The sequence below is a fragment of the Sinocyclocheilus anshuiensis genome, unplaced genomic scaffold, assembly GCF_001515605.1.
Source record: "Sinocyclocheilus anshuiensis isolate Anshui unplaced genomic scaffold, SAMN03320099.WGS_v1.1 scaffold502, whole genome shotgun sequence".
In the NCBI taxonomy this organism is placed as follows: domain Eukaryota; kingdom Metazoa; phylum Chordata; class Actinopteri; order Cypriniformes; family Cyprinidae; genus Sinocyclocheilus; species Sinocyclocheilus anshuiensis.
In genome coordinates, this window is record NW_015544194.1 from 970787 (window position 1) to 983791 (window position 13005).

Here is a 13005-nt window from a genome sequence, read left to right on the forward strand (position 1 = left end):
TGAGTGGCAACACTCAATAAAGCAACTCCTCACAAATTACATCTAAGAGCTAATAGTATATGACACTAATATAGAATAAACATATATCCGATAAGAACTACTGTTAAATACTCACTGTGAAATTCGTAGTGGTTCCTTTTCTACAACAAATGGTGCCCTAGTGAGCTCAGACCTAGCAGTGGTGAGTTACACTAATGGGAAAAAAAAATAGTTATAGCAGAAACGTGTTCCTTGTGTCTCATACATTTCATATATTCATCATAAAGTGAGATAAAAATAATTTAGTTCAATAAATAGTAACTTTAGGTAACTGAGAGATAGGGGTGTGCGATATTGACAAAAATTATATCTCAATATTTTCTAAGATTTTATCGATAACGATGTTATTGTGCTGGTATCTTAAGGACTACCGTGGACAGCTGACTCATACATTTTTTGATATTCTTCATATTCTGCATGGTGGTCAGTTCACAGCAGTGATATAAATTAATATTTTCCAATAAGTTTAAATTGATTTTTACCTTTTATGGGTATTTTTACCTTTATAAAACAATTTTTTTTTTTATAAAAGTGTGCATCATCTTTTGAGTCAAATTCTTAAATTTAATCAGTCAATTAGAATAATAAGACATTCGGGCTGTTACCAATCAGATGAAATCAGTATCAACAAAATTAATCTTTGCAATGCAGAGGAAAGAGAAGCTGCATCACACTGTTTAATGCAGAACATGAATGCATTTAACCTGCAGTTACACATGCATAAATAATGTTTTGATATTTTAAACATAAAACATTGAATACTGATATTTACAATTATTTAAAAAATGAAAAGATACTTTAAATGTGAAATTAAAACCGCCAGTAGGTGGCAGCAAGTCACTGTTAAGTGAGTCATTGTGATTGAACCATTTAAAAAGTTCATTCATTCAGGAACGAAACACAGCATGTTGCTCAGAGACGCAAAACAGTGTTGTGGCTGTGTTTGGAATGATTTTTGTTGGCGAAATAGAGCAAAAAAAGGCAATACTGTGTCTAAAACGCAAGTCCCTTTAATATTAACTTCTTGTTTATTGAACTGTTGTAAAGACTGAATAATGCAGTGAAAAAACGCACTGTAAATGCGCACTAGTTTAATCTTCATCACGTAACAATGTATTCGTGCACTCTGTAAGTTGGGCGTGTTTTGTTTGGTTTTTGCGATATACAGGATAATGTCAAATCCCCCATCGTTAAAACAACAATTACAATATCATCACAGACGATATATATCGCACAACCCTACCGAGAGATCAGTATGGGCTAAACTAGGTTATAAACGCCAACATAACACCAGTAAATGTGTGAATTCACTGTTATTCTGCAAAATACAATGTAGTACGTGAAACGTGACTTAATAAATACAAAACTCAGTATACTCACCATAACTTTAATGATAGAAAATCCGTCTGTAAATGATGTTCTGTTGCCCTTCAGCATCGGCTCCGCTATCTCGCTCTCCCGCGCACAGGAATTTGAATTCACTAGAATCACTACACCAATGGTTTCTCTCACGCGCATGCGTACACGCGTTTTTTGCTGCAAAGCTTGTTCGGCTAACACAGATTTTTCACTTCTGCTTGATAGATTGGCTGAGCACAATTTAATATGATTGGTGAATGTATATTTTTAATTTTAACTTAAGACCTTCAGCTAAAATTACTACAATGCATTTTTTTGTTTGGGGATAATTATTGGGAAGCAATTTGTTGAGTCAATATTTATTTGTCAGTTCACACAATTTTTCAAAATGTAAATTTTTTACAGTGTATGTTATGTAAATAGAAATACGCTCTATGGATCATTCAGGGGCCAGTTTAACCCAGCTGTACATATGTTACTCAGCCTAGCTGTAGCATGAAAGGATACTAAAAAATGGTGTTGCACCATTAAACTTTTTAGATATACACTACCATTTAAAATGTTAGGGTCAGATTTTTTTTAGGGATTTACCAAGGTTGCAATTATTTGATCAAAAATACAGTAATACTGTGAAAATTGTTACAATGTAAGATAACTTTTCTCTTTAAATTTATTTTAAAATAGCCTTTTTTGAGTTATTGCAATTTAAGTAATTGTAATTTACTGAGTTTTCAGCCATTACTCTAGTCTTCAGTGTCACACGATCCTTCAGAAATCATGCTGATTTGTTGCTCAAGAAACATTTCTTATTATTATCAATGTTTAAAACAGTTGTGGTGCTTAATATTAAATAATAACATTAAATCATATTTTTTTCAGGACTATGATGAACTGTTCAAAAGATCAGCTTTTATTTATTTATTTTTTGAAATAGAAATATTTTGTAACATTATAAATATCTTTACTATGACAAAGTAAAAAAGTTAGCAAATGAAATGGTAGTTTGTATGACCCTAGTGTGAACTTAATGCCTCAGTTTAAGTAATATCTTATAAATAGCTGGTGCAACCCTACACTGGACTGTATCAGTGTTCTGTAAGGATGAGTATGAGCTCTTCCAGATGTTGGTCTCAAGCCAATAAAAGATGAGGACAGTGTCATCTAGAGAGACGTGTCCCTGCATATCATGCATATATATAAAAATAGGTTACACTTTATTTTGATAGTCCATTCTAACTATAAGTAACTTAGCAACTACATGTCAACTAATTCTCATTAATTTGCAACTACATGTACTACATATGTCTACTAACTCTCAGATTGGACTGGTAGGTTAGGGTTAGGGTTAGTCGAATAAGTTGATATATGATATATACTTGCAAAGATTCTTATAGTCAGTAGGCCTATGTTGTGTGTTGTGGGCCCATCAAAGTGTTAGAAGATATTAAGCAGACAATCTACTAATACTTTAATTACTGCTAGTTGACATGTAGTTGCAAAGTTACATCAAAGTTGTCCTAAAACCAAAACAATACTCGTTCTTGTCTTAGGAAAACTTTAATGAAACTTTTTGATCCACTTCAAATGTTGACTACTATAGTCGACTAGTCGATTAGTCGGTGCAACCCCAATTGCAAGCGACTATTTCAAATGAATGTGTAAAATTTTCCATGCATAAATCCCAGAATGACATGACTGGTGAGATCTGAGAGAGTGTAACCTGGTGTTGATTATGACGTCAGGTACGGTTCACCACTGTAGTCAGCCCTGTTACTGTAATGCAAAGTGACACACATACACTCTGACTCAGTGCAACACCTCACCTGACCTCACGAGTCACTCTCCAGGAACTGAGCTCAGCCAGTGACCAATGTGCTGTCATGCATTATATGAATACTTGCACATACTTTATGTGCAAGAGTAAAATATATAGTATGTCACTGACTTACATATTGATTAGTATTATTTGTAGTATTAGAGTTCCTGTATTCTTAAATGTAGAACTAGGCGGTGGTAATAATAATATTATATAAAAATATTACTTAAATCACAGCCTTTTGCATTTGAAAATGTGAAATGTATTGATTATCAAGGACTAAAAAGGCAACAGTATAAAATAACCTGTGAATATGTATGTGAGCGAGAAAAAGTGCAGAAAAGAATGGCAAATCAACAGTTTTAGAGCTTATACAGTTAAATTAAATTGCTTTTTAAAAGTTTAATCAATATTGTTGAATAAATATTCAATGACTAGTTATTTCATTTATGAAAATAGTTCCACTATGGTCAAAGCCTCAGGCTTTGAGTGGCGCCAAGAAACACACTGACTAAAAGCCTGTAATAAATGCTGAAAGTCAGGAATAAAATGTGTATTATAGCGAATCGACATGATGAAAGTGTTTTTAATCACTACTCTCAAGAGCCATTCTGTCTTTTTCAGTTCCTGCCAGTTCACTAGACACCAGTCACTATACTTGAGTGATTTTGGTGTGAAAGAAAATATTCCAACAAAAAAGAACACACTCCTCGCTGCAGTCAGTTTCAAAGTTCTATTTTCTCTCTGCTTCAATTAATTTAATTTTATTTTTCACACATATTCCTTTCATGATTCTTGCAAACAGATAGGTGGCACTCAGAGAATGGTTGGACCTTGCATGACTTGCATGCTATTTTTCATATCCACATTTCCAACCCAGCACTTTGGAATAATGAATGATTATGAATGATTATCAACCTAAGTTGGGTCAGATCAACCCTGATTCCCCAACAGTCTCAACCCAGAATTTGGGTTGAAAAAAAAAAAAAAACCCCAGCTCTTTTTGCGGTGTATTAACATTTATTTTATGTTTATGTTTTTATTCATGTATTCACCTTTTTATTTATTTGATGAAATTCACGCAGTGTCAGGTCTGACGCAGATTTCAGTGTCAGTAATTGTCAGTGTTTTTTTATGCTGTGCTTTCTGAGCATCTCAGTCTAATCAGAAGCCGTTTTTGGGGGCAGAAGCTCTGAAGTACAGATGCATGCTGAGAGGGGAATCAAGGCTTGCATGAATTATGCTATTTCATGTGCTGCTGCAGTCAGCGTTTGTTGTCTCATTCTTTCTCTTTCTTCCTGTTAGCTCTGCTTTGCCTCAGCCTGCACACTTAAATAGCTCAGTACTGTTGTAGTATACTACAGTATTGTCAGGGATTCATCACAGTCACTTCAGTCACCATCCAGGATAATTACCCGATCACAGTCACCTGAGTTCTGATCACCCGCCCCTGCTGTCATAGTGTATTTATGCTTTTTTTTTACATTTTTTTTTTTTTTTACAACAACCGCACGTCTGTTCAAATCAAGACTATACAGTGATATGGAAATAATATTTTGTTCCTTCATAGCTTTTCTTGTTTAAGGCATAAATCTAAAATGGAGATCTATTTTTAAAGTTGCAATATAACAGAAGCGGTGACAGATCATTTCTTCTGTATTGTGACGTGCATCCAAGTGAAATGGATTATCAAAAAAGAAAAAAAAAATTTAGTGAGGGGACATGGATCTGTTGTTTGTTGATTGCATGGAGGCAGATCTGAATGCGAGCTTGAGGTTGAGTGTAAGAAAAGTACTGGATTTAAGTGGACTAAATTATTGGAACAAACCAAAAATGAAGTCTGACATAACCTAAGATAAGTCGGTTTCACCAGTTGTGATGTTTAACAATAAAAAAAAAAAAAAGATATTTGCAATAAGATTAGTAAAATGTCTAGATCATAAATAGGGTGAATTTTCACTTCATGCCGACATTAAAGTAATTTGAGTAAAAAAAGTAAACTTAATCCAATAAATATTTATGACATGCTGCTTCTCATATTGTATTTCCTTGCTTTGAGGATATAAATATAGCTTTTAAAGAAAATAAAAAAACAACAACAAGATGACAATGAAGTTTTGCAGTGATTTTAACATGTTTCAAGGTTTCATCCTGTCTTCAGTCTCACTTGGATGTCTCGGACTAATGTTAACACCCCCATCTGGCACACTGGATCCCCTGAAATGAATCTTTTGTCATCAGACTGATTTTGGCAGCGCTGCCTAAGAAAATTAATTTGCCTCAGTTATGGGCTATAAACAAATTTAAGAATGGCTTTAATGTGAAATTTGGTTGACATTTGTCAGAGTAGTGTGTGAAAATCAGTCCTTAACCACACCCTCTGATCTACGGGACGACCGACACTGAGGCATCAAACGAGGCATCAAATCTTTACATGTCAGTTATGTTATATTACATTTACTTAAATACATTTTTGAGTATTAGAATTTTTCTCTGTTTTATGTATTGTATTTGTACAAATACATTTGTAGTGGTTTACACTACTGGGACTTATACATACAGTACAAACAAACAAACAAACAAGCACCCACTATAACCCATCTGACCCTTGGGACCCAGTTCTTCATAATCTCTTGTTCTTAATTGTTGCCTGTATTTGAGCCAGTACTGGTGTCTCATTTTGTGCTGTCTGTAAATGTTAAATTATTTTGATGCTTCTGATGATTGTCTGTGCTCCGTGTAAAGCGATAATAGATTTTCTTCTTGTATATGTGATATGAATACATAAAGTATTACCATGTTCATGCAGTTGTATTAAAATGAAACCTTAAGTATGTGTGTTTGTGTGAGGGCATGTCTGCATTGTATGAATGGCGCAGCGAGAAATAAGAGGGCGGGCACAAATCCTTCGGCGGATTTCATGTCTCCTATTGCTATTGCAAAATATGAGCTGGAAGGGCATAAAGCTATAGGAGCAAAGCAAAGGAAACATTTGCGTGTGATTCAGAGAGAGAGAGGAAATTATGATAACACCATTACCTTACTGAGGTTAACTGATAGTTCATGAAAAATTAGCTTGATGTGAAGGTTGTAAATAAACTCAGTTCTTCCTCACCGAATGACTGAATTAAGTTGAGGCTCTATAATAATAATAATTTAAAATAGTGGTCATTCTTTCTTACCCTGGCCTGTATGTGTGTGGAAATGTGTGGAGCGTGTAGGTTTATTCATGTGTGGGAAAGACAACTCTTGTTTGACAGCTGCCTCTTTCTCGTCAGTGATTGTTGACCTATTCTGTCAGTTCTATTCTGTGTTTATACACGAGTGTATGTATGTGGCTCAATCTTATATGATTGTTGTGGTTTAGGACGGCTCTAATGTTGCCTTCAACTCAGACTATGATGTATATTTATACTTCTGTACTTCTGGAGACCATATTACCACACACACTATTCTAGTAAAGTGTCAGTATGATGTGAACATGGTACAATGAACAGAAATTTGATGACAGGAACCAATGAGCATAACAGCACTGTTCAGACAGTTAGTATTCATCCATGTTTTTATCTCAGTAATACAGTCAGAAAGAAAAGCTCTTATCAGGTTTTGAATGTATATAAATCTGCATAGCATCAGCATAGAAATGATAACAGTGGCCAAGTGATCTCAAGAGATTGCCAAGGGGTGACAGACAAATATTAAAAAGTAACGGGCCCAAGACTGACCCCTGAGAAACACCAGTGAAAATCTCAGCTAATCTCAGAGCTAATCTGAGATACACATATCAAATCACCTCTATCATTAACAGTAGTAATTTATTAGTGTATATCAAAGGTTAGGCCTGTAAGGTCTGGTGAAATGAGAGCAGGAATGTTGTGGAGAGGTGGAGGCTGGTCTGTGTGGGGCTTTGAGGCTCTGCAGGCTGAAGCCTCTCTGACAGACTTTCATGTTTAGCAGCTCAACAGGGAGTCATGAGGCAACATGCGCCACACATCATCAGGTTTCATGATGGAGAAAAAAGGGATGTCTGAATTACTTCTAGGAAAGGGGTGGTGAGGGGTTCGGCAAGAAGTGAGGAGATATAAAGGAAGAGAAATGGTGGGGGAGGGAAAGAATTATGCAGGTGGAGAAATATATGATAAAATGATTTTGAATGCCTATTCTAATATTTTCTTTCGTTCTGTGGTGGAATCTTTTCATGTACAGTGATTAGGGGTGGAACGGTTCAACTTACTCACGGTTCGGTTTGTATCACGGTTTTAGAGTCACAGTTTCGGAATGGTTCGGTATGTGCTATGTTTAGAGAAAAACTATACTGTCAAATAAAAATAAAGAAAATAAGAATAATCTATCTAACTACAAGCAACAGCACAAATAAATACAATAGAGTAAAGGTACAAATAAAATAAACAGTGATTTTCTGTTTTTTTTTAGGTAGGTCTAACATTAGTTTTTAGGTACAGAAATTGAACAAAGTAATGAAATGTAAAACAGCATTTCATATTTGACTGTATAAATTAAAGATGAATCTTTATTAAAGTTACAAAAGCTATTCAATCAAGAGCAGTGAGTGATTTCTTTGTTGTTGCTGTTTGATTAATATTAAGAAAGTGCTGTCACTTTAAGAGAATGCACTGATCCAGTGCACTGATACATTACGTTCAGCCGTCTATGTCTGCTATAGGTTACTTACCAAGATGGGCATTTTGACATAATTTTTGTGTGAATTTGTCAATTTAAACACAATACTGCAGAGAGCGCTTAATATTTGCGCGCCTTCTGAGGCGCGGGTTTGCTCGCTTCGGATGAGCGCACGCACAAATCTTCGCACTGTGCGCGCGAGCTCGCGTCCTCTGGCTCTTAAATGTTTAAACTGGCAAAGCTTGAACGAGTTTAGCTTAAACACAGATATCAACGTGTGCTGTTCAGGCCTCACCTGTGCGTGGGCGGGTGATGATGGAATAAATGCTCATATTCCAGCATACGGCATTCGCATTGAACAAGAGTGAATGGTTTGTCCACGTTTTTTTTTTCATCGCTGTTGTTGTAATGTATTGGGAAGCCAGACTGCGCATCCATCAACAGAAACATACATTAGCAGAACCCTGTTTGTTTTACGTGGTATTTATAGCAAACCATATTACAGATGCATTGTCAAATTTAAGTTGAACCGCGGTCCTAGTGCGTGCCGAACTGTGTGTGGAGAACCGTACGGTTCGATTTTTTTCCGCGAACCGTTCCACCCCTAACAGTGATGGTATTTCATTACATGATTTTCATGCTAAAATTGACTTGTGCCTTTTAAAACAAATTGTTTTTGTTCTTAGTGTTTTGGTCACTTTATTTTAAGGTCTAGTTCTTACTATTAACTAACTACTAACTATGACTTTTGCCTCAATAAACTCCTAATTTGCTACTTATTAATAGTTAGTAAAGTAGTTGTTAGGTGTGGGGTAGGATTAGGGGATCTAAAATATAGTGATGCAGAATAAGGCATTAATATGTGCTTTATAATTACTGAAAATACAGTAATGATATGCATGCTAGTTAATAGTGAGAATTAGTCCTTAAAATAAAGTAATAAAGTGATCATGTGCTTTAATTTATAAAGAAAATAATATCATCAGATATTTGGCCAAACTATTAAAACAGGTATCAGTTATGTATTTGCCAATAACTTGATCTCATGAGAAATCACATATGTTTTGACGAATTGGTAAATCTGTATGAATTGGTACGAAAAAAGTAATATTTCTGGGGGGGAAAAGCTAAGCATGAATTTCCACCTCTAAACTAAAACCTCACTGGTGTGTAAGCAGATTGTATGAAAATCTACAACTAAAATGTAAAATAAATAATCACAAGTTGCCTTAAGAGTGTGCTGGCTCTTTTGTTAATTATTATTATTTTTTATTCATTAAAGTATGTAATTATATCTAGTGAAAATGCCAATGGACAACACTTTTTCAAATGTCAAATGATTTCAGCATCATTTAAAAGAAGGCTGCTGTAGTAATAGATGATTCCTGGAGAGCAGCGCAGTGTCCTGTCATGGGGCATCTGTCCCGTCATTCTGCACAGACTGATTGATTTTTGCACCACTCACTGGCCTGTCTGTCCTGAGACCTGCACTGCTCTACATGTCTCACCCACCATCTGTTGCCCTGGAAACAGCAGAGAGGCTGGACTGTAGAAACTGCCCATACAGTGAGTGAAAACACTCATAATTCATGTCTTACTTGAACATTAGCAGAGTTGTAACATGCCTTAGTACATCTTCTGCTTTATATTACCTATTCTGTGCCACTGGTGCTCAACTGCTACCAATGACCTAGATTTTTTCATTGAACATCAAGTGGTGAACCATTGCAGTACCGATACTGTTTATTGTACAATGAAAAATGGCATACACAATTATTAATGTGACATAAGTTGAATGTTTTTATGTGAATTGTTTTGTGGTTTATGAGGGCACAGTCTGTGTTGGCCTAATTTTGCTATCTTAGAGCTACCAAGTGACAGAAGAATTTGGATTGGATTGGAATATTTATTTGCATTTAGCATTGTTTCAATTGGGAAGCACTGTTCCATGGCTGTCTTTATGCTAAAAGTTGGTTGGTGTATCTGTTCACTGTTGTCATCTTCAGATCTGCTTTGTTTACAATGAGACGGCAAGTCAAGATTAACGATGATAATGTTGCGTAAATGCACCTGTACACCAGCTATTTGTGAAACCTCAGCTAAACATTATAGACCTGCCACTGTCTCTCTCTTGTGTAAGTGCTCTGTATGTCTTTCTGCTGGTCGTCAGCCAAGTAAATGGCCTTGTTTATCCAGTTACTCTATTCAATTAAGTTTGGAAGCCACAGAAGGAATTCCCAACAGACTGATCTCATCCATTTTTGTCTCAGGGAGAAAATGATGGAAAATGATCATACAGTACATACTGACACAGAAACACGAGCAAATATTCTGCCGTGAATATCTGATGGTGTATATGGAGCGCAGAGCTGGTGATTTTGATGGGCAATATGGATTATGATGCATGATGGAAGGGATGTATTGGTATGAGCCATAATTTTAAGTCAATAATTATTTTTCATGTTATGGCCAATAACCAATAAATGGCCAGTATTAAAATTCGATACTATTTTGTCTAAATAAATTAAAAATAAAACACAAAAAATTAAAAGCAGTCATATTAATTCATTTTGAGATTTGTTAAAGATTAAATTAAACAGTGTTATTAAATTATTAGTGTTTTTAAGGATTAAATGAGCTTTAAATGTAAAAATAGGAGAAATGAGCATGAACACTTAAATATACAATACTGGAGCAATATATAATAGTGCTCAAGTTTGGGGATCAAAAAGTTATTATTAATGTTAAAACCGTTGTGCTGCCTAATATTTTTGGAAACTTAGATTCTCTTTTTTAGGATTATTTTATGGATAGAAAGTAAATAAATTGAACAGCATTTATTTTAAATAATAATAAAAATATCAATCAATCAATCAATCAATCAAAATTGTACTGGACCTGAACGTTTGAATGGTAATGTGCATCAACAGATACTAATAAATTTTAAAATTATATATAATAATATTATAGTAGTAATTTTGTAAATTAATAATGTCAGACAACCTATATGGTCCCCATATGTTATGCATGCCTAGATATGAGACATTAAACTTAATTTGATATTTTCATTGTATTGACATTGTCTTAGAATTTGTTTGGGCACTAAGAAATTGATTAGACAAATACAGTCATTCATGAGGAAGGTGGTGAATTTATTCATCCACATGTTGGTCAACTTGTGCTCTTTCTTTCCACTCTTCTTTTCTCAGAATGGTCATGTTCACATTGTGGTGAATAAATGTCATGAGAAAAATCAATATGTGGGGGCTGGTGTGGCAGTGCGGGTCTTGGCGATCAGGCCAACAGTAAACACAGACTGCCGTAACAGATGGAGGCGACAGCACTCTGTGAATACTGCCACTCTGTACAGATTACTGCGGTAACAACAGTACACTGCCTCAGAGCACACGCTGAGCCGGACATTCTCAAGTGGCCATCAGAGACATTTCAATCTGATATTTTCTCAGAAATGGTTTGCGACAGACACGCAGTAAGAGAACTGAGCACGCACACAGAGAACATGTAACATTAGCCCGATGTTAGCTGTCTTCATTTACATTAAAGTTGTGATAAAACAGAAGTAGCGACAGATCATGTCTTGCATATTTTGATGTACATTCAAGTGAAATGGATTAATGAAAAAGAAAAAAATGTAGGAGGATCTGGTTCTGTTCATTGGTTGTTGATTGGATGAGGGCAGATCTGAATGCACACTTGCAGACGATTGTGAAAAGGGGTGGGGTTTATGCAGACTAAATGATTGGAGAAGTCTGACATATACGTCACCAGAGAGAAGTCTGACATCTTCACCAGAAGACTGAGTTATGATTTTTTTTTTTGTATAATTACAAGGTTAAAAAAAATAGGGAAAAATAAAAATAGATAAATAAACATGCATGGATAAATCATTCACAGTAAGGACAATAGCATGCATTTAGAAAAAAAGCGAGGGTGAATTTTTATTTTTTGGGGTTTATTGTAGTGGAAGATGGCAACAAACAGAAAAACTGTCACTACTGCAGACACACTCTAACACACACATACACACACACACACACACACACACACACACACACACTAAAGGATTTCTCATTTCAGAAGCAATTAAAATGTGTGAAGAACACCTCACTTGCTCCTTTTCCGTTCTCACTCCCAGTTTTTGTCTTTTGTAATTTTCTCTCACTCTCTTAAAGGGGTCATATGATGCTGCTAAAAAGAACATTATTTTGTGTATTTGGTGTAATGAAATGTGTTTATGCGGTTTAAAGTAAAAAAAACACATTATTTTCCACATACTGTACATTATTGTTTCTCCTCTAATGGTGACACTTTGACATTAGACACTGTATCATCTCACTCTGTGTGTGTGTTTGTGGGATGGATTAATGAATGGTTGCTGGGTAGAACAGGAGGCATGAGGCAGGAATGTGGTAATTATGAATGGAGCTTCTCTCATGGCTTACTGGAGTCTCATTGGAGAAACACTATTTGTATGCAAGTGTGCCCTTCTATGTGTGTGTGTGTGTGTGTGTGTGTGTGTGTGTGTGTGTGTGTGTGTGTCTGTGTGTCTGTGTGTGTGTTTGACATTAGACACTGTATCATCTCACTCCGCTCTGTGGGATGGATGGATTAATGAATGGTTGCTGGGTAGAACAGGAGGCATGAGGCAGGAATGTGTTAATTATGAATGGAGCTTCTCTTGTGGCTTACTAGAGTCTCATTGGAGAAACACTGTGTTTGTATGCATGTGTGCCCTTCTGAGTGTGTGTGTGTGTGTGTGTGTGCGTGTGTTGGCATGCATGCATGTTTAACTCATTGCGCTCAGAGTGACCATGCAGAAAATCTGTGTTAGTGAACACATTACTGTTATTGCAAAATGGCAATGGATAATAGACACAAGAGTCAAAGGCATGACAATGTTTGTCCCATGCAGTGTATGTCTTATATGCGTTTGTGTATATATGAAGAGTTCAGATGCAAAAGCCTCTAAGTGCCGTCTGGCATTTTCATCTAAAATTAGCATTTTTATCAGACTCCTATGTTTAGGTTCAGTAATTTTACTTTAATGGCAATGTATAGGTCCTTTTCTATGACATTAAAGTTAAATAATTTAACATAAATATAGGAGCTTGATAAAAATGCTCATTTTT

At 35.5% G+C, this 13005-nt stretch overlaps 1 protein-coding gene and 1 long non-coding RNA gene across 5 annotated transcripts in view; both read left to right on the forward strand.

Moving 5' to 3' along the window:
- The window catches only part of mtss1lb (MTSS I-BAR domain containing 2b), a 79676-nt gene that overhangs the window by 48123 nt on the left and 18548 nt on the right, over positions 1–13005 (forward strand). The gene's annotated exons all lie outside the window — the stretch shown is intronic.
- On the forward strand, positions 2906–12628 carry LOC107696655 (uncharacterized). The gene is made up of 3 exons (XR_001635107.1): positions 2906–2997; positions 5880–5884; positions 12618–12628. It is a non-coding gene; the product is annotated as an uncharacterized LOC107696655 (long non-coding RNA).